The sequence below is a fragment of the Symphalangus syndactylus genome, chromosome 1 (assembly GCF_028878055.3).
Source record: "Symphalangus syndactylus isolate Jambi chromosome 1, NHGRI_mSymSyn1-v2.1_pri, whole genome shotgun sequence".
NCBI lineage: Eukaryota > Metazoa > Chordata > Mammalia > Primates > Hylobatidae > Symphalangus > Symphalangus syndactylus.
This window is the reverse complement of record NC_072423.2, coordinates 85,963,945-85,984,018: the sequence shown is the minus strand read 5'-3', so window position 1 is coordinate 85,984,018 and position 20,074 is coordinate 85,963,945.

The window sequence follows — 20,074 nt, the reverse complement described above, 5'->3', positions numbered from 1 at the left end:
ATTTCCTTATAGGCACCATTGGGGATGGCATCCCTTCATTAGGTGATCCCATGTGGACACCACTTTTCTCATTTCTATGGTAAGTGAACAGGACAGAACAATTCCTTTCCCCTTAAATTCTGTGGGTTGAAGCCACTAGATTTGCAAGGGAGAGTGAGTACATGTGTGTGGGGTATTGTAGGAGGTGGGGCAAATGGAAGTGCCACAAGCTCTAATATGGGGGACATGGAGCCTCCTGCTACTGGTAGTGAGGGACTCAGGCCGTTGCCCCAGTTCAGGGTCCCAGTATAGGATCAAACACTGTAGGCCAGTGACACATATCTCTGCCTCTCAGCCCATTTTCTCCAATTAATTTAAAGTTAATCTGTCCAGGGTGTAGTTTTGATCATGCATCCCCCTGCTCAGGAGCCTCAATGGCCAAATCTGGCTGGAAGCGATTAATGTCTATTGACTCTGAAGTGCTCGCTCACATTTATAAGACAAGCCTCAAGACTTCAACAGATAAACAGGTGAAGGAAGTGGATGACTACTTCACCCAAGAGGATATGCAGACGGTAAACAAATACTTGGAAACTAGTTCAACCTGTTAGTGATCAAAGAGATGGAAATGAAAGCCATGTGAGGACAGCATTTCATACTTATTAAATTAGCAGATGTTTATAAACACCATCACCCAGCACTGGCAAGGTTGGATGATGTCTGTGTTCCTACATCTCTGGGAGCAGTGTGCAAAACTCTGGAAAACAATCTAGTAAAATATAACAAGAGCCTTGAAAATATTATTATTTTTTGACTGACTAATCTCACTGCTGGGATTTGATCTTAAGAATATAATGCAATAGACAAGAAAAGTTCCAGGCATGACCCTGGCATTATCCTCCATTTCCCCGGACAGTGAAATGGTTAAGAAAACCATGGTTAACATAGTCAATGCAATATTATGCAGCTGCAAAATGATAATTATAAAGAATATGCAGAAACATGGAAACCGGTTTATAACATCATATTTGTTTATAAAAGTCAGGATAAAAAAATTTGCATGAACACTGATTGCGACCATGCAAAGTAAGTATTCATGTTGACAAAGTCTGGAGAATATGCAAAATTGAAAATTATTGAAGGTTGGGAGATTGATGGGTGGTTTTCCTTTTACTTGAAGAATGTTCTTTGTTAATGTTGAAAAATTATTTTCACAACATGATGACTTCTGTAAAAACAAATACTCTTATTGCTTATAGAATGAAGTCAAGATGCTTTAGCCTGTGCTCACTGTGATGATTACAATGATCACATTTATTAGGTACACTTACTACCTTCCAAAGAGAAAAGTGAGCACGTTGCACAGGTGATTTATTACTATTATTATTCTTTTCTTTCTTTCTTTTTTTGAGACAGGGTCTCACTATGTTGCGCAGGCTGCTCTCAAACTCCTGGGCTCAAGCAATCCTCCTACCTCAGCCTCCTGAGTAGCTGGGATTACAGGCTCATGCTATTGTGCACAATAAAATCTCGTGATTTTATTGAGAGCTCCTTTGGAGATTCTGGCAGGAGAGAACAGGTGCTCATATACCCTTGACTGAAGAATGGTCCTCCTCTATCAGGAAAGGTCTTCCTCTTTGACCAAGTATGCAGTTTCGGGAGGAATGCATGTGGAGTGGTGAGGGAGAAAGGGGACACCTGCTCAGCCAGCCTGATCAGCCGAATCAACTCTGGAGATCAGTGGGGTGACAGATGTCACAGCCAGATTGTCCTCACATTTGTGATTTTATTGAATCTTCACAACTCTGTGAGATAAAATTGAGATAATCAATTTACAGATTAGAAATCTGAGATTCAGCGAGGTTAGCCCTCCTGCCTAATTTTATACAGTTAGCAAAAAAGCTGGGTTTCAACCCCAGCCTGTGTAATTGCAGAATTTGAGCTGAATTCTGGAATTGGCATTGTATGTCAATGTTTAAAGAACTTCAGTCATTAATGTATCGCTATCATGATTTTGGGGATAGCTGTGGCTCAAGCGTTATGTACTATGACTTAGTAATTTTAAATTTTAAATCAACTCACTTTTTAAACATGTGAATGCCTACTTTAGCATTTTTTGTAAAAGCAAGAATCCCCTTGGAATCATTCATTGAATGTGTTGATTTTATTTTTCAGTGCACAATAAAATGAAAACATTAACAGTATAAAGGAGTCATATGAGATCGTCTTGTACACCCCCACTTTGGGAAAAACTGAACTGCCTTATGCTCCAGCCTCCCATTCCGGTCTTATGAGCACTTGCCTGGTCTGTCTCCTAGAGCTTGCCCAGCCTCACTCTGCTGGGTCAGCTCAGACCACCCTGTACCTCCAGTTGCCCTCAGTCTGGGCACTTCCCCAGGTCTTGCCTGAGCCAAATCCAGATCAAAGCCATTAGTGGACAAAGAGGACACAGATTCAGAAGACTGCCCACTACAACAATGAATTTCCAGTTATTAAACTCCTACTGTGTGCCAGGCATTATTCCAGAAGCTTTACATACATTATCTCTGTTGGCTTTTTATAATGACCCTTGAAGTGGGTATGATTTTTACCTCTATTTTATATGTTAAGAAAGTGAGGCACACAGGGGTTAAGGCATTTGCTTATCACACGATGGATAAGTAACAGCCAGAGTTCAAGGCTAGTACTGTTGAGCCCCAAAGTCCTTTCTCTTACCACTGTGCTTTTCAGTCTTTTTATTTTTATTTATTTTATTTAATTTATTTCTTTTAGAGAAAGGGTCTTCCTCTGTTGCCTAGGCTGGAGTGCAGTGGTGCAGTCGTAGGCTCACTGCAGCCTCAAACTCCTGGGCTCAAGCAATCCTCCTGCATCAGCCTCCCAAGTAGCTGAGACTATAAGCAAGCATCACCATGCCTGGCTAATTCATGTTTATTTTTATTTTTTGTGGAGACAGAGTCTCGCTATGTTGCCCAGGCTGATCTTGAACTCCTGGCCTCAAGCTATCCTCCCACCCTGGCCTGCCAAATTGCTGGGATTACAGGTGTGAGCCATGGTGCCCAGCCCTCTCTTTACTGATACATTATATTTGTACATATTTATGGGATACGTGTGATATTTTGTTACATATATAGAATGTATAATGTTTGACAGGGTATTTAGGATATCTATCACCTCAAGCATTTATCATTTCTCCCATCTAAATACTAACCAGGTTCCACCCTGCTTAGCTTCCAAGAACAAACAAGATCTGACACATTCAGGGTGGCATGGCCGCAGACAAGCATTTATTATTTCTATGTGTTGGAATATTTTAAGTCCTCTCTTCTAGCTATTTCAAAATATACAATACATTGTATATATAGTCACCCTAGTCTGCTATCGAACAGTAGAACTTATTGCTTCTATCTAATTGTATGTTTGCACCCACTAACCAAATTCTCTTTCTCCCCCCCACCCCCAGGCTTATTAATGATGAGGGTTATATAACGGCCAACAGCTTCCTCCGCCATGCACTCCAAAGTGGGCCTATAAATATTTTGTCTCTCCAGGGTGTGGGGAAAAAAGACACTCTCATTTATTACAGGTGGGGGTGTTAATTGGTACGACCACTTTGGAAGACAATTTGACAAATAGCTATTAAATGTAAAATGCATATCCTCTTTGACCCAGAAATTCTCATGTTAGGAATTTATCCTGCAATTATTCTTGAAATGTTCAAAAAGACATTTATAGATTGATAGTCGATGCAACCTTGTTTGTAAGTTGCATATGATGCTGAAGACATAACTTAAATATTATCAATAGGAGATTGGTTACATAAATTTTAGAACGTCCACATACAGCCATCAAAAAGAATAAAGAAGAAGGTCTATACATTCCTTTTTTATTTATTTATTTATTTTTTAATTGAGACGGAGTCTCGCTTTGTTGCCTACCCTGGAGTGCAGTGGCGCTATCTCGGCTTACTGCAACCTCTGCCTCCCAGGTTCAAGAAATTCTCCTGCCTCAGCCTCCCGAGAAGCTGGGATTACAGGCGCCTGCCACCACACCTGGCTAATTTTTGTATTTTTAGTAGAGATGGGGGTTTCACGACGATGGCCAGGCTGGCTTCGAACTCCTGACCTCAAGTGATCCACCCACCTCAGCCTCCCAAAATGCTAGGATTACAGACGTGAGCCACCACGCCTGGACAGGTCTATATGTTCTTATACTGAGCAGTACCAAAGATACTAAGTTAATAAAATAAGGTGCAGAACAATTTAATAATATGCTACTATTGATGTCAAAAGCCTGTGGGATGATATATAGATATAATAATTATACACATATGCCGATGCATGCATGGATATCTCTGGAAGAACATGGAGGACACGGGTAACAACAGCTGCCCAGAATCATGTATCAGAAGGACTCTAGTTGAGAGGGGAGGGCTGGGGAATGGTTTGCCGCAGGGTTTGCCCAGCCATCAGACTGTCCTCGAGACTCAGGCTAATTTGAGGAGTGTGGGAATATGAGTAACAGAGGTCATGGAGAATCCTAACTTCTCCCAGTGTCACCTTCACCCGCATGCCCACACCAGCCCTGCAGGCACTTCCCGATGGATGAAATCGGTTGTTTAAAAGGTGTGTGGGGCCGGGCATGGTGGCTCATGCCTGTAATCCCAGCACTTTGGGAGGCCAAGGCAGGCAGATCACCTGAAGTTGGGAGTTTGAGACCAGCTTGGCCAACATGGCAAAACCCTGTCTCTACCAAAAATACAAAAATTAGCCGGGCGTGGTGGCGCATGCCTGAAATCCCAGCTACTTGGGAGGTGGAGGCAGGAGAATCGCTTGAACCCGGGAGGCGGAGGTTGCAGTGAGCTGAGATCGCACCACTGCACTCCAGCTTGGGCAACAAGAGCCAAACTCCGTCTCAAAAAAAAAAAAAAAAAAAAAGGGTGTGTAGCACCTCTCTCTACCAACTCTGTTTTGCTTTGGCTCTGGCCATGTGACACGCCTACTCCTGCTTCACCTTCTGCCATGAGTAAAACTTCCTGAGGCCTCCCAGAAGCTGAGCAGATGCTGGCGCCATGCTTTTTGTATAGCCTGCAGAACCATGAGCCTCAGGCTAATTTGAGAGGTTTGGGAATATGAGTAACAGAGATCATGGAGAATTAACTTCTCCCAGTGTTGCTTCTCACCAACATAACCACACCAGCCCCGCCTAGGCACTCTGTTAATGGATAGGAGGCTTATTTTTTCTTTCTTTCTTTCTTCCTTTCTTTCTTTCCCTTCTTTCTTTCTCTTTCTTTCTTTCTTTTCTTTCTTCTTTCTTTCTTTCTTTCTTTTTTCTTTCTCTCTCTTTCTTTCCCTTCCTTCCTTCTTTTCTTCTTTCTCTGTTTCTTTCTTTCTCTTTCTCTCTCTCTTTCCCTTCCTTCTTTTCTTTTCTTTTCCTTCTTTTTTCTTTCTTCTCCTCCTCTTCCTTCTTTTTCTTCTTCTTCTCACTCTGTCTCTCTCTCTTCTTTTTTTTTTTTTTTTTTTTGAGATGGAGTCTGGCTCTGTTGCCCAGGCTGGAGTGCAGTGGTGCAATCTCAGCTTACTGCACGTTCCGCCTCCCAGGTTCAAACAATTCTCCTGCCTCAGCCTCCCGAGTAGCTGGGATTACAGGCGCCCACCACCACACCTGGCTAATTTTTGTATTTTTAGTAGAGACAGGGTTTCGCCATGTTGGCCAGGCTGGTCTAGAACTCCCAACCTCAGGTGATCCGCCCACCTCAGCCTCCCAAAGTGCTGGGATCACAGGCATGAGACACCATGCCCAGCCAGGAGGCTTATTTTCTTGATAAATTACCCAGTCTCAGGTATTTCTCTATGGCGATGCAAGAACAGCCTAATACATCCAGGCTCAGCGTCAGTGGACCCAGGTGGGAGAGGTCAAGATGTCAAGGTCTGAATGCCGCTTCCACACACCTTTGGGACCTAGGAACTCCCTCTCTTTGTCTCTTTTCAGTAGAAGATGTAATCTTCTTTCTCTGATCAGTAGTTGGTGATGGTCTCAGAGATAGTTTTTCAGTCAGGACATATTTCAGTGGCTTCATTGAGCCCAAGTTCCCTCACCTCTCTAGGACTTTATTTCCTTGTTTCTAGAAGAGGGATAACACATACTTTCTAAGGTGGTTGTGAGATTAAGAGAGCTGGTACCGGGTGGTGCATAAGGACAGGATAGAGCAATGGTGAGACTGCTCAAAAAGTGAAAAGTTGACCTGCGAGGGTGACACTTATCCAGTCAGCACACAGTAGGTGTAGAAGGAATGTCCCTCATCAGTTACAATATTTGGAGGGTGCAAGTTATAGAAAACCCAGTCCTGGCTCATGCTTATAATCCCAGCACTTTGGGAGGCTGAGGTGGGCGGATAACGAGGTCAGGAGTTCAAGACCAACCTGACCAACGTGGTGAAACCCCACCTCTACTAAAAATACAAAATTAGCTGGGCATGGTGGTGTGTGCCTGTAATCTGAGCTACTCAAGAGGCTGAGGCAGGAGAATCACTTGAAACCGGGAGGCGGAGGTTGCAGTGAGCCGAGATCACACCACTGCACTCCAGCCTGGGCAACAGAGCAAGACTCCATCTCAAAAGAAAGAAAAAAAAAAGAAAACCCAGCTCTAACTGGCTTAAACAGTAAGAAGATCTATTATATTATCTATCTCAGGCAGCAGCAAGCCCAGAGGTAGGGGACTCCAGGGTTGGTTGATCCAGGACTTAATGATGTCATCAAGGACCTAGGTTCTATCTGTCTCAGCACCTCCGTCTGCAGGGCCAGCTTCACCCTAAGCCAGATTGTTCTTGTCTTGATTACAAGTTGGCTGCTGGGCCAGCCGACGCTGCATGCCTCCCTGTTCATCTTCAGAAGTAGAAGGTGGCCCTTCCCCAGTCATGGAATGAAAGAGTTTCCTTTCTGTCTGGGATTGTTTAGGTCCACCCACCTGAAGCCAATGACTGTCACCAGGAAGGTAATATACACTGATTGTCTTAAGTCAGGGTTCCTGAGCCAGTCTTGAGCGAGGAGTGTGATACTGTCATGATTGTCTTGGGCTCATCAGGGCAGCTCTGCAGATGAGATCAAACTCCAAGCCACATTATTCTGAACAGTTGGAAGTGGGAAAGAGACATTTTGGGAGATGTAAAACACAATGTCTACCCCAGATCCCTAGGTCCAGGTCACAGTGTCTTGGTTGGACATCAAATGTAGAAAAAGAAAGACTGTCCATCCATTTATCTACCTATTCATCTGGTTTTTGATTTTTTTAAATTTTATTTTAAGACAGTCTCACTCTGTCACCCAGACTGGAATGTAGTGGTTTGATCATGGCTCATGGCAGCCTCAACCTCCCAGGCTCAAGGGACCCTCCCATGCTCAAGTGATCCTCCTACCTCAGCCTCCCAAGTAGCTAGAACTAAAGGTGTATGCCACCATGCTCAGTTAATTTTTGCATTTTTTGTAGAGACAGGGTTTTGTCATGATGTCCAGGCTAGTCTTGAACTCTTGAACTCAAGCAATATGCCTGCCTTTGCCTCCCAAAATGCTGGGATTATAGGCATGAGCCATTGCTCCTGGCTCACCTGTTTAATAATTTATGAAATAACTACCTGGTGCCGAGCACGGGGCCAGGGGCTGGAGATCTAGCAGGGACCAGGCAGATCTCTGCCAAGTCCTTGGTTTCTTAAAGGTTTTGCTCATAATTCCCCTTTTCTTTTCTTTTTTCTTTCTTTTCTTTTCTTTTCTTTTTTTTTTTTTTTTTGAGACAGAGTCTCGCTCTGTTACCCAGGCTGGAGTGCAGTGGTGCGATCTCAGCTCACTGCAACCTCCGCTTCCTGGGTTCAAGCGATTCTCCTGCCTCAGCCTCCTGAGTAGCTGGGACTACAGGCGCCTGCCACCATGCCCAGCTAATTTTTGTGTTTTTAGTAGAGACTGGGTTTCACCATATTGGCCAGGCTGGTCTTGAACTCCTGACCTTGTGATCCACCCGCCTCGGCCTCCCAAAGTGCTGGGATTACAGGTATGAGCCACGGCGCCCAGCCAGTTTCCCTTTTCAATGAGGCCTCCGTGACCTCCATACTATACTCCTCCACCTGGCCCACTCAGCTCTACTTTTTCTTCCCCATAGCACTCATGACCTCCTAACATACTATGTAAGTTATTTATTTACAAGATTTACTGTGTATTTTCTGTCTTCCTCTACTAGAATGTAAACTCCATGAGAATAGAAATTTTTGCCTTTTTATTTAGTGTGGTGTCTGCAGCCCCTGGCTTAGTCCCTGGCACACAACCGTCACTCCACCCACGGTTGTTGAATAAGTGACTAAAGGTCCCTTGCCCTCATTTTGTTATGAGGGAGTGTGCATGTTGTTAGAGAAAAATCTGAGGCACAATAAAATTTTATAGAGTTTAAGTTTTCTTTTTTAAGCAATCCATGAATTGGGGTAGTTTCAGAGGTAGTTTTTCAGTCATGACATATTTCAGTGGCTTCACTGAGCCCAAGTTCTTTCACCTCTCTAGGACTTTATTTCCTTATTTCTAGAACGGGGATAACATGCCTTATGAGAGTAAGGGAGCTGGTATGGGGTGATGCATAAGGATAGGATAGAGCAGTGGTGAGACCGGTCAGATGACAAAGCGTCAGAGACCAGTATTTACGAGGGAAATGTGGAAGCATGATAAAGAAATTATTTGGGCTGGGCACAATGACTCACAACTAATAACAAAACTTTGGGAGGCCAAGGTGGGAGGATCACTTGACTTGCAGAAGGTCAAGGCTGCAGTGAGCTGTGATTTTGCCACTGCACTCCAGCCTGGTCAACAGAGTGAGACCCTGGCTCGAAACATTATTTGATTGGTTACAGTTATATGGTTGCCTTATTTGGTCTATTCCATTTGAAAGTTCCTAGTTCCATAATTTTAAGTTTGTTGGCTATTTCTGATTGGTTAAGCTTAAGTTTTGTTTTCCTTTAATATAGTTAAGTGCCCCATAATGACATTTTGGTCAAAGACAGACTATATATACAATGGTGGTCCCATAAGATTATAATGGAGCTGAAACATTCCTGTTGTCTATGGCGTAGCGGTCCCGATGTTGTAGTGCAATGCATTACTTATATGTTTGTGGCAATGCTGGTGTAAACACACCTACTGCACTGCCAGTGATATAAAAGAATAGCACATACAGTTATATATAGTACATAATATTTGATAATGATAATACATAACTATATTACTGGTTTATATATTTACTATACTATTTATCTTTATTTTATTTTTGAGACAGAGTCTCACTCTGTCACCCAGGCTGGAGTGCAGTGGCACAATCTTGGCTCACCATAACCTCTGCTTCCTGGGTTCAAGCGATTCTCCTGCCTCAGTCTCCTGAGTAGCTGGGATTACAGGTGTGCACCATGACACCCTGCTAATATTTTTTGTATTTTTAGTAGAGATGGGGTTTTGCCATGTTGGCCAGGCTGGTCTTGAACTCCTGACCTCAAGTGATCACCCCGCCTCGGCTTCCCAAAGTGCTGTGATTACAGGCGTGAGCCACCACGCATGGCCTATTTATCATTATTTTAGAGTGTACGCCTTATACTTATAAAAAAAAGCTAACTGTAAAACAGCCTCGGGCAGGTCCTTCAACAGATATTCCAGAAGAAGACATTGTTATCATAGGAGATGACAGCTCCGTGCATATTATTGTCCCTGAAAACTTTCTAGTGTGGAAGTGGAAGACAGTGATATTGATGATAGGACCCAGTGTAGGCCTAGGCTGACGTGTGTGTTTGTGTCTTTGCTTTTAACAAGAAAGTTTAAAAAGTTAAAATAAAATAAAAAAAATTTTAAATAGAAAAAAGTTGCCCAGGAACGATGGCTCACACCTGTAATCCCACCATTTGGGGAGGCCAAGGCAGGTGGATTGCTTGAGCTCAGGAGTTCAAGACCAGCCTGGGCAACATGGTGAAACCCCATCTCTACAAAAAATACAAAAATTAGCCGGATGTGGTGGCATGCGGCTATAGTTCCAGCTAATCGAGGGGCTGAGGTGGGAGGATCACTTGACCCCAGGTGGTTGAGGCTGCAGTGAGCTGTGATTGTGCCACTGCACTCCAGCTTGGGTGACAGAGTGAAATCCTGTCTCAAAAGAAAAAAAAAATCTTAAAGAATAAGGCTATAAAGAAAGAAAATACTTTTGTGTAGCTGTTCAATGTTTGTGTTTTAAGCCAAGTGTTATTACAAAAGAGTCAAAAGTTTTTAAAAACTTAAAAGTTTATAAAGTAAAAAAGCTAAGTAAGCTAGGGTTAATTTTTTATCGAAGAAAGAAAAATATCTTTGTATAAACTTAGTGTAGTCTAAGTGTACATTGTTTTTATTTTATTTATTTTTTATTTTTTTGAAATGGAGTTTCACCCTTGTTGCCCAGGCTGGAGTGCAATGGCATGATCTTGGCTCACGGCAAGCTCCATCTCCTGGGTTCAAGCGATTCTCCTGCCTCAACCTCCCAAGTAGCTGGGATTACAGGCACCCGCCACCACACTCGGCTAATTTTTGTATTTAGTAGAGACAGGGTTCTCTACTAAAGAGAACCATGTTGGCCAGGCTGGTCTAGAACTCCTGACCTCAAGTGATCCACCCGCCTCGGCCTCCTAAAGTGCTGGTACTACAGGCGTGAGCCACCATGCCTGGCTGTTTTTTTGTATTTTTAGTAGAGACAGGGTTTCACGATGTTGGCCAGGCTGGTCTCAAACTCCTGACCTCAGGTGATCCACCCACCTCGGCCTCCCAAAGTGCTGGGATTACAGGCATGAGCCACCATGCCTGGCCAGTATACAGTGTTTATAAAGTCTCCAGTAGTGTACAGCAATGTCCTAGACCTTCACATTCACTCACCACTCACTCACTCACTCACCCAGAGCAACTGCCAGTCCTGCAAGCTGCATGCATGGTAAGTGCCCTATATAGGTGAACCATTTTTTAATATTTTATACTATAGTTTTACTGCACCTTTTCTATGATTAGCTACACAAATGCTTACCATTGTGTTACAACTGCCTACAGTAATCAGTACAGTAATATGTATGGGTTTGTAGCCTAGGAGCAAAGTAGCCTAGGCTATACCATGTTGCCTACGTGTGTAGTAGTCTATACTGTCTAGTTTGTGTAAGTATACTCTATCATGTTTGCATAAAGATAAAATCACCTAATGACACATTTCTCTGAGCATATTCCTGTTGTTAAGCAACACATGTATAAGCATTTACAAGAAATAGCTCAAATTTTTTCTTTTTTCTTTTGAGACAGGGTCTCGCTTTGTCACCCAGGCTGGAGTGCAGTGGTGCAATCTCGGCTCACTGCGACATCTACCTCCCCGGTTCAATCGATTCTCTGGCCTAGCCTCCTGAGTAGTTAGGACTACAGGCACGCACCACCGCACCCGGCTAATTTTTTTGTATTTTTTATTAAGAGATGGGGTTTTGCCATGTTGGCCAGGCTGGTCTTGAACTCCTGACCTCAGATGATCCGCCCGCCTTGGCCTCCCAACATGCTGGGATTACAGGCATGAGCCACCGTGCCCAGCCATTATGTTTTTTTGGTTGTTTAATTTGTTTTTTTTAAGAGACAGATTCTGACTCTGTCATCAAGGCTGGAGTGCAATGGCACAACCATAGCTCACTGCAGCCTTCAACTCCTGGGCTCAAGGGACCCTCCTGCCTCAGCCTTCCCAGTAACTGAGACTACAGGTGTGAGCCACCATGCTCAGCTAATTATTTTTTATCTTTTATTTTTTGTAGAGGTGGGGTCTTTCTATGTTGCTCAGGTTTGTCTCAAACTCCTGGGCTCAATCAATCCTCCTGCTTTGGCCTCCCAAAGGGCTGGAATTACAGGTGTGAGCCTGAAAACCTTCTAGTGTGGAAGTGGCAGATAGGCCCAGGCCACTTATGTTTTCAAATTAAGCAAGGTTTAGGTCACTTATGAAGCCTAACTAGTTTTGTTTGCCCAAGGGATCTTCAGGCCTGGCCTCGGTTTTCATTTGTTTTAACGGTGTCTATGTGTATGTGTGTGTTTATGTACGTGCATGATGGGGGGAAAGCTCAGAAATCAAGTAAGCCAACCACAAATACGTAATTATAAACAGGGATAAATTCTATGATGAAGAAGTATGGGCCACGGGAGAGTACTTGTGCCAGTCTGGTGATCAGGAACAATGTCCTTTGGGAAGTGACATTCGAGCCATGCCCTGAACCATGATAGGAGTTGGTTAGGGGTGAGGCAGTGAGACCCAGAGTTGGGGCTTCCTGCACAAGCTCTGCTGGGCACTGAGGACCCAGTGGACTCTCCTACAGGGAAATGAGGAGCAGAAAGGCTGAGGAGGGCTGGGTGTGGTGGCTCACACTTGTAATCCGAGGGCTTTGAGAGGCTGATGGGGGAAAATCGGTAGAGCTCAGGAGTTTGAGACCAGCCTGAGCAACATAGTGAGACTCCATCGCTGTAAAAAGTTTTTAAAAATTAGCTGGGTGTGGTGGTATGCATCTGCAGTCTCAGCTACTCAAGAGGCTGGGGTAAGGATTGCTTGAGCCTAGGAGGTGGAGGCTGCAGTGAGCCATGATTGTGCCACTGTACTCCAACCTAGGGGACAAAGCGAGATCCTGTCTCAAAAATGAATGAATAGGATGTGCGCGGTGGCTCACACCTGTAATCCCAGCACTTCTGGAGGCTGAGGTGGGTGGATCACCTGTGATTGGGAGTTTGAGACCAGCCTGGCCAATATGGTGAAACCCGATACAAAAATTAACTGGGCATGGTGGCTCAACACCTGTAATTCCAGCTACTCGGGAGGCTGAGGCATGAGAATGTCTTGAACCCAGGGGGCAGAGGTTGCACTGAGCCGAGATTGCACCACTGCACTCCAGCCTGGGGAGACAGTGGGACTCCATCTCAAAAAAAAGAAAAGAAAAAAGAAAAGAATAAGTAACAATTTAAATAAATAAATAAAAGGCCAGGGAGCACTGGCAGCCTGTCCGAGGTTTCAGGTCCTTTAGTAAAGGGAGAGCAATGGCTCCTCCCAGGACCTCTGGGATCTCAGCATTGATACGGCAGCCATGGAAATGCTAGGGCTCAGGCAGACCATCTCAGGGAAAACAAGTGGCTCTGCCCCACCTTGGCCACTTCCTGGCCCTCTGCATGCCCCAGGGTCTCAGCACCAAGCTGTTCTCAGTGAGTAGCTCTCACTCAGTGCCAGGGCTCTTGGGCTTACATCCTATGATGATGATGGAGTGCATAAAGGATGGGGCTGTGATAGCCCAGAGCTAGGGGTTCGAATCTTATGAGATGTTCATGGAGCCCTGGGAGGGAGCTCAGTGCAAGTTCATTTCTCTTTTTTGGTTGAGATGGGGCTCAGAGGAGGAAGGACTTGTTCAAGGACACACAGAGAGTGTTTCAGTGCGGGACGGAGGTTTATGGAGAAAGGGTGACCATCTGAGGCTTGGACAAAGATCATGACTTCGACCAGCAAGCCTCAACTCTGTAGACTTGGTGGGGGCCAGGCCCTCCCAAACACACCTGACAGGTGTCTGTGGTCTTGGGGACATTGTTGCTCCCCCTCCTGCTGATGCTCTGCTGTCCCCTTCCCATGACGCAGATCTCTTCACCATCTCCCATCCTTGCTGAGAGAGGATGGGTTCTCTTCTTACCAATACTGAAGATCTTTAGTGAAAGTTCTCTTTTTTTTTCACTTTCTGAAAGTCTCTCTCTTGAGAAATCAGGACAAGTGAGTCAGGGTCAAGACAAAAAACAGTGTGGGCTGGGTGTGGTGGCTCACGCCTGTAATCCCAGCACTCTGGGAGGCCAAGGTGGCAGATCACTTGAGGTCAGGAGTTTGAGACCAGCCTGGCCAACATGGTGAAACCTCGTCTCTACAAAATACAAAAATTAGCCAGGCGTGGTGGCGCGTGCCTGTAATCCCAGCTATTCTGGAGGCTGAGGCAGGAAAATCACATGAATCCAGGAGGCGGAGATTGTAGCGAGCTGAGATTGGGCCACTGCACTCCAGCCTCTTGGCAACAGAGCCAGACTACCTCTGAAAACAAAAACAAAAACAAATGAAAAACAGCGTAGACTTTGTGTTTTTCTCAAAAGCATTGTCAAGCCAGTGCCCGCAGCAGTGGGCCTAGACACCTCCAGTCTTGCCTCAGGGTTAGTTTCCAGCCTCCCTGGACACTTCCCCCATGTATGAGTCCCACCTACTTTTTGATTGTCCTAAATCCAGAGTCTGTGGCCTGACCTGGTTTGTCACAGCTCTCAGTCCCTCCCCATCCCGAATACCAGGGAGCCGCAGGTGTGTGCAGAAAAGGCACACCACACTCAATACATCTTGCATCCTTGCTGGACCCAATCCATTGGCTTGGTCATGTACAGACTGAGCCTCATTATAGCCGTTCATTCCTGTTGTCCTTTCCAGATCAATCTGCCAACTTGGCTTCTCTGAGTTCCGCTTGTCAGCATTCCTCCAATCCCATCATGTACTTTGGACCTCTTTGTTGGGTGGCTTGCTTTATCTAAAATTTTCAGATTTGACTTCAGGTCTCTCCTTTGTCCCTTAATATGGCTTAATGGTGGACCCTGTCAGGGGTAGAAAAAATACTGAGGAGCCCCGACTTTGAGGTGCACAAGTTGGAGGGTTAGACAAGTCCAGCCACAACCAGCCCAGGCTGCAGTGTAGGGAGGCCTGCCCAGCTGCTCCATGGCTGAGGGTGGAGCATACAGGAAGGCTTCCTTCTTGCTGCAGCCCAGGTGTTCTGGCTGCCCTAGCTGCCTGGCTTTGGTAGAAGAAAGAAAGGTTCTGTCTTTGACTTGTCACTTAATGGCACAATGAGATTGCACATAATTAACCTGGGTCTGCTCTTCCAAAAGCCTTGGGCCTCTGACTGCAACATGGAGTCTGGGTGTCACTCCCCACCCCTGCCCCACTCACCTGCTCTGGTGCTAGGCGTGTGCCTAATCACTTAATTTCTCTGTGCCACCTCTTAGGTATCACTTCCCCTGATCCCAAGTACTTATCAGGTGTGGGCTGACACCTGAATAGTTACTCCTTGGAGGTATCTGCTTCTCACCGGGGACTCCAAAACCAAATGAAAAGCAAGGCCAAGCCCAGCCTAAAGGATGCTTCCTACATGACTTCGGGCTTGCAGGGGCTGGAGCGTGGGGGTGGCAATGGAGTGGGGGGGCCTCAGGGAGGGGATATGGAAGTGCTTTGCTTTGCAAACTGTAGAGAACTGTGTAAATAGGAGGGATTATTCTGTCCCTTCCCTTTCTTTCCAACGGGAATCAGCATCCCACAGCCCATGTTCAGCTATGAAGAATGGAAACTGAGGCTCCGGGAGGGGTATAGGGAAGAGCCAGCAGGGTCTTGAGTTCATATTAGTGCCCTTTCCTCCACAGGCACATCTGTGTTTTATTTTATTTTATATTTAATTTAATTTTTTTTGGCAGAGTCTCGCTCTGTCACCCAGGCTGGAGTGCAGTGGCATGGTCTCGGCTCACTGCAATCTCTGCCTCCCGGGTTCAAGCGATTCTCCTGCCTCAGCCTCCCGAGTAGCTGGGATTACAGGTGTACACCACCACACCCAGCTGACTTTTGTAATTTTAGCAGAGACAGGGTTTCACCATGTTGGCCAGGCTTGTCTTGAAATCCTGACCTCAAGTGATCCGCTTGCCTCGGCCTCCCAAAGTGCTGGGATTATAGGTGTGAGCCACTGCGCTCGGCCACATCTGTGTTTTAAATGGAAAGAAAGGGGATAGTGTGCATTTTGTGGAAGCTTGGGCCGTTTGTGTCTAGGACTCCTATGATCTTCATGGGTTTCCCCTCAGGGAGGACACTGTTCCCCTTAGGGAGTGAGGACCCCCAGTCCTTACAGGATGCAGCCTCTCAAAATGGAGGCAGCAGTTCCAGGCCTGGGCTGGGTTCTGTTCACACTAGGAGAGGGGAAGTGAGCGGTGTTTGGGATGTGGGGAAGTATTATGAAAACAGAGATGCTCCAATTCCTAGTGATAGGAAATCATTAAGCTACTTGGCATCTTAAAACCAAGTGTGATTCAAGTTCTGAGATTGTTAACACACCTTACAACACTGCTGCCGTTATTAGGAAGAAGCTCTGTTTGATGACGTCCCACACTGTGGGTACCTTTATGAACAAGGATTTGCTTTTTCAAATCCCAGAGAAGTAAGATTAAAGTTGGCCGTTCTCCATCCTTGAAAAATTTGGTTTTAGGGTGAATTCAAGAATGACTGACCATACAGAATGGGGAGCAAACTTGGGAAGAAGGAAGGCACAGTTCAGAGCTCTCCCAATAGTTACCCCTGAACTGCACCCAGACCATCAGGTATCTCTGTGGGTAGAGCTCAGGAATCTACAATCAATTTTAAAATTAAAGTATATTGGGGCTGGGCGCAGTGGCTCGTGCCTGTAATCCCAGCACTTTGGGAGGCCGAGGCGGGAGGATCATGAGGTCAGGAGTTTGAGACCAGCCTGGCCACATGGTGAAACCCCGTCTCTACTAACAATACAAAAATTAGCCAGGCATGGTGGCAGACGCCTATAGTCCCAGCTATTCGGGAGGCTGAGTCAGAAGAATTGCTTGAACCCGGGAGGCAGAGGTTGCAGTAAGCCAAGATTGTGCCACTGCACTCCAGCCTGGGCGACACAGCGAGACTCTGTCTCAAAAAAAAAAAAAAATTAAAGTATGTCATACATACTGTTACAGGCACAGACCTTAAGCGTACAGCCCAATGAAATTTTACACATCTTTACAGCTATATAACTACCACCTAGATCAAGACACATTCCAGGTACTCAGACTCCATCATACCCCTCCTCAGCAGAGGTAACAGACCCACCTCTCCTGCTCCGGTGGTAATTAACCACTATTCTAACTTTTCTATCAGTTAGTTTTGCCCATTCTTGAACTTCACATAGATATACATTGTCAGGCATGATGACTCACGCCTGTAACCTCAGCACTTTGGGAGTCCGAGATGGGAGTATCACTTGAGCCCAGGAGTTGGAGACTACCCTGGACAACATAGTGAGACCTCCGACTCTACAAAAAAAAAAATTAGCTGGTCATGGTGGTGCATGCCTGTAGTCTTAGCTATTTGAGAGGCTGAGAGAGGAGAATCTCTTGAGCCTGGGAGGTTGAGGCTGCAGTGAGCCGTGATTGCACCACTGCACTGCAGCCTAGGTGACAGAGTGAGATTCTGCCTCAAAAAAGAAAAAATATGGCCGGGCGCGGTGGCTCAAGCCTGTAATCCCAGCACTTTGGGAGGCCGAGGCGGGCGGATCATGAGGTCAGGAGATCGAGACCATCCTGACTAACACGGTGAAACCCCGTCTCTACTAAAAATACAAAAAAAAAAGAAAAAAAAATTAGCCGGGCATGGTGGCGGGCTCCTGTAGTCCCAGTTACTTGGGAGGCTGAGGCAAGAGAATGGTGTGAACCCGGGAGGCAGAGCTTGCAGTGAGCTGAGATCGCACCACTGCACTCCAGCCTGAGCGACAGAGCAAGACTCTGTCTCAAAGAAAAAAAAAAAAAAGAAAAAGAAAAAATATATATACATTATATACTTTTTGGCATCTGGTTTATTTTTCTCAACATCACATCTGCGAAATTAATCTACACAGTGTGTGTGAAAGGTTGGTTCTTTTTGTTGTGATGCAGTATTCCGTCGTGTGACTACGGGACGATTTGCTTATCCATATTCCTATCGGTGGGCTTTTGGGCTGTTTCCAGGTTCTGGATGTTATGAATAAAGTTGCTGTGGATATTCTTGTACACTACTTCTGGTGAGGGTATGCTCTCATTTTGCTTATGTAAATATCTTGGGTGGAATTACTTGATCATAAGGTAGGTGTGTTGGCTTTGTAATGTGCTTTGTTATGCTGAATTCCCTTTTTTGTGTATTTCTGGTTAGAGCGGGACATGAGGGTGTCTTTTGAGGGAATCTGGAGGGCGGAAGGGAAGCAGCAGTCGGTTTGTGGCTCACACACGTTGTGACTGAACTGCTGGTGCACCTGGTTGGCATGGACCTGGCTTCCCCTTTGGTGTCGCCTACTGTTGGGCCAGGTGTGTATGTGGTTAGCTCCATGCAATGAACCCTGGCTTCTGCAAAATACATTAACAACGACAGAGACAACAAAAGCTGATGTGGATTTAAAGGCTTCAGTTCATCCTCATGGGGTTCCAGTTCATACTTATGGGGCTCAGTTTGCTCTGTCTACCCCACTTTATATCCACCTTCCTTTCCCAACTGCCTGACCTGTGGAATTCAACTGCAACATGACATGCAAAGATAATAGCCTTACAAGATTGCTTAACTACCTACTACAATTGAGTAAGGCCAAATCCCTGTAGCAATTCACAGAGAGAGTGGTTCCGCATCCCTGGTTGAACTTGGCTGATTCCTTAAGTGTTTAACTCATTTCGAAACTGCCAGACACTTTTCCAAAGTGGCTGTTACTGCTTATTCCCTCCAGTTGTTCTGTGTCCAAGCCTCACCTTGATATTTTCATTCTTTTAAATTTTACCCATTCCGGTGGGTGGATATACCTGCATTTTTAAATAAGCTCTTCTTCAGCTTGTTATGAAAGTGAATGGGTAAGAAACTAGTCTGTGGAAAGACTTTAGTGCTTAAAGGATGCCAGTTTGATTTTCAATGATATCTTCACCACTTACTGGCTGTATGATCTTAGTTGACTTTTTATGTCACTAGGCTTCAGTTTTTTCATCTATGAAATGAATTATTAATCATCGCTAACAAGTATTGACTGCTTACCAGATGGCAGACACTGTTCTAAGCACTTTATGTGTATTCCCTCATTGAATCCTCTTGACAGATGTTGAGGTGGGTGCTGTTATTATCCCCAATTCAGAGAAGGGGAAACTGACGTAGGTAATCTGCCCTAGGTTGCAGAGCTTATAAATAACAGAGCCAGGATTCAAACCCAGACGGTCTGGCTTCCAAGTCCATGTTTTTACCATCTCTGTCCCTCCATTATAAGGAAGCGTGAGGCTACAGTGACAACACGGAAGTGAATTCTCTGCAAAGGGCCGCACAGCTAGTATGTATTGACTATTCCTCTTCAGTGGGTCTCAATGGGAAATTGCCTTTCAGTTCTATTAAATATGCAGAAATTAATCTAAGCAAACAAGGAAACAAAAAGCCTTCCACAATCATGATAAATGCAGCCAGAAAGGTAAGATCTTCATAGGATCCAGAAAAATCCAGCACTGTCCAAAGGAGAGGACACCCAGATGGCTCCTTGCCTTGGATATTCTGATCCTTGGCAGGATGGAGGCTTTAGAGAGGTATGTCAAGCTTCACCTACGTGTCAATCCATCAACTCCCTTCCCTCTGACTTTTACTCAACAAAGAACCTTCTGGTATTGATTTCCTTTCCCAAAACCCTGTCCTTCCTGAAAGAGATTGTGCTGACCAGTCAGCCTTAGGATTCCCGTCTGCTGGCTGGTTTCATTTCTCAGTGTAAATTAATAAATTGCATTTCAGGTTTATCAATCAGTCTCTTATGAGTTTGTTTAGTGTGGGTCATTTCCCCTATACTTAATCACAACAACTAAGCTCCCAGGGAGGGGCAGGGGAGGGAACACCATTGGAGTAGTATAACAGAGATGTCCAAAGAATGGTATGAAAAGATATACTATCAGGCTGAAGAGGACACAGAGAGGACTTCTGTATGGGGAAGGGAACATCAAGACAGGATTCCTGGAGGCAGATCACATTGGCACAGGAAAAGAAGTACTTCAGCATAATGGTGAAAACATGGGCTCTGGAGGCTGCCTATCTAGGGTGGAAGTCTATCTCTTCCCATTTACTGGCTGAGTGACTTGGCCAAGTTACTTCATCTCTCGAGGCCTCAGTTTCTTCATCTTTAAAGTTGGCATAATGGCAGTACCTCCCCCTCCTTATGGGGTGGCTGTGGGCATTAAATAATAATATATATTACATATAGCTCTTAGCCCAATGCCTGTCCCAAAAGCAGCACTCAGTAAATGATTGTCAT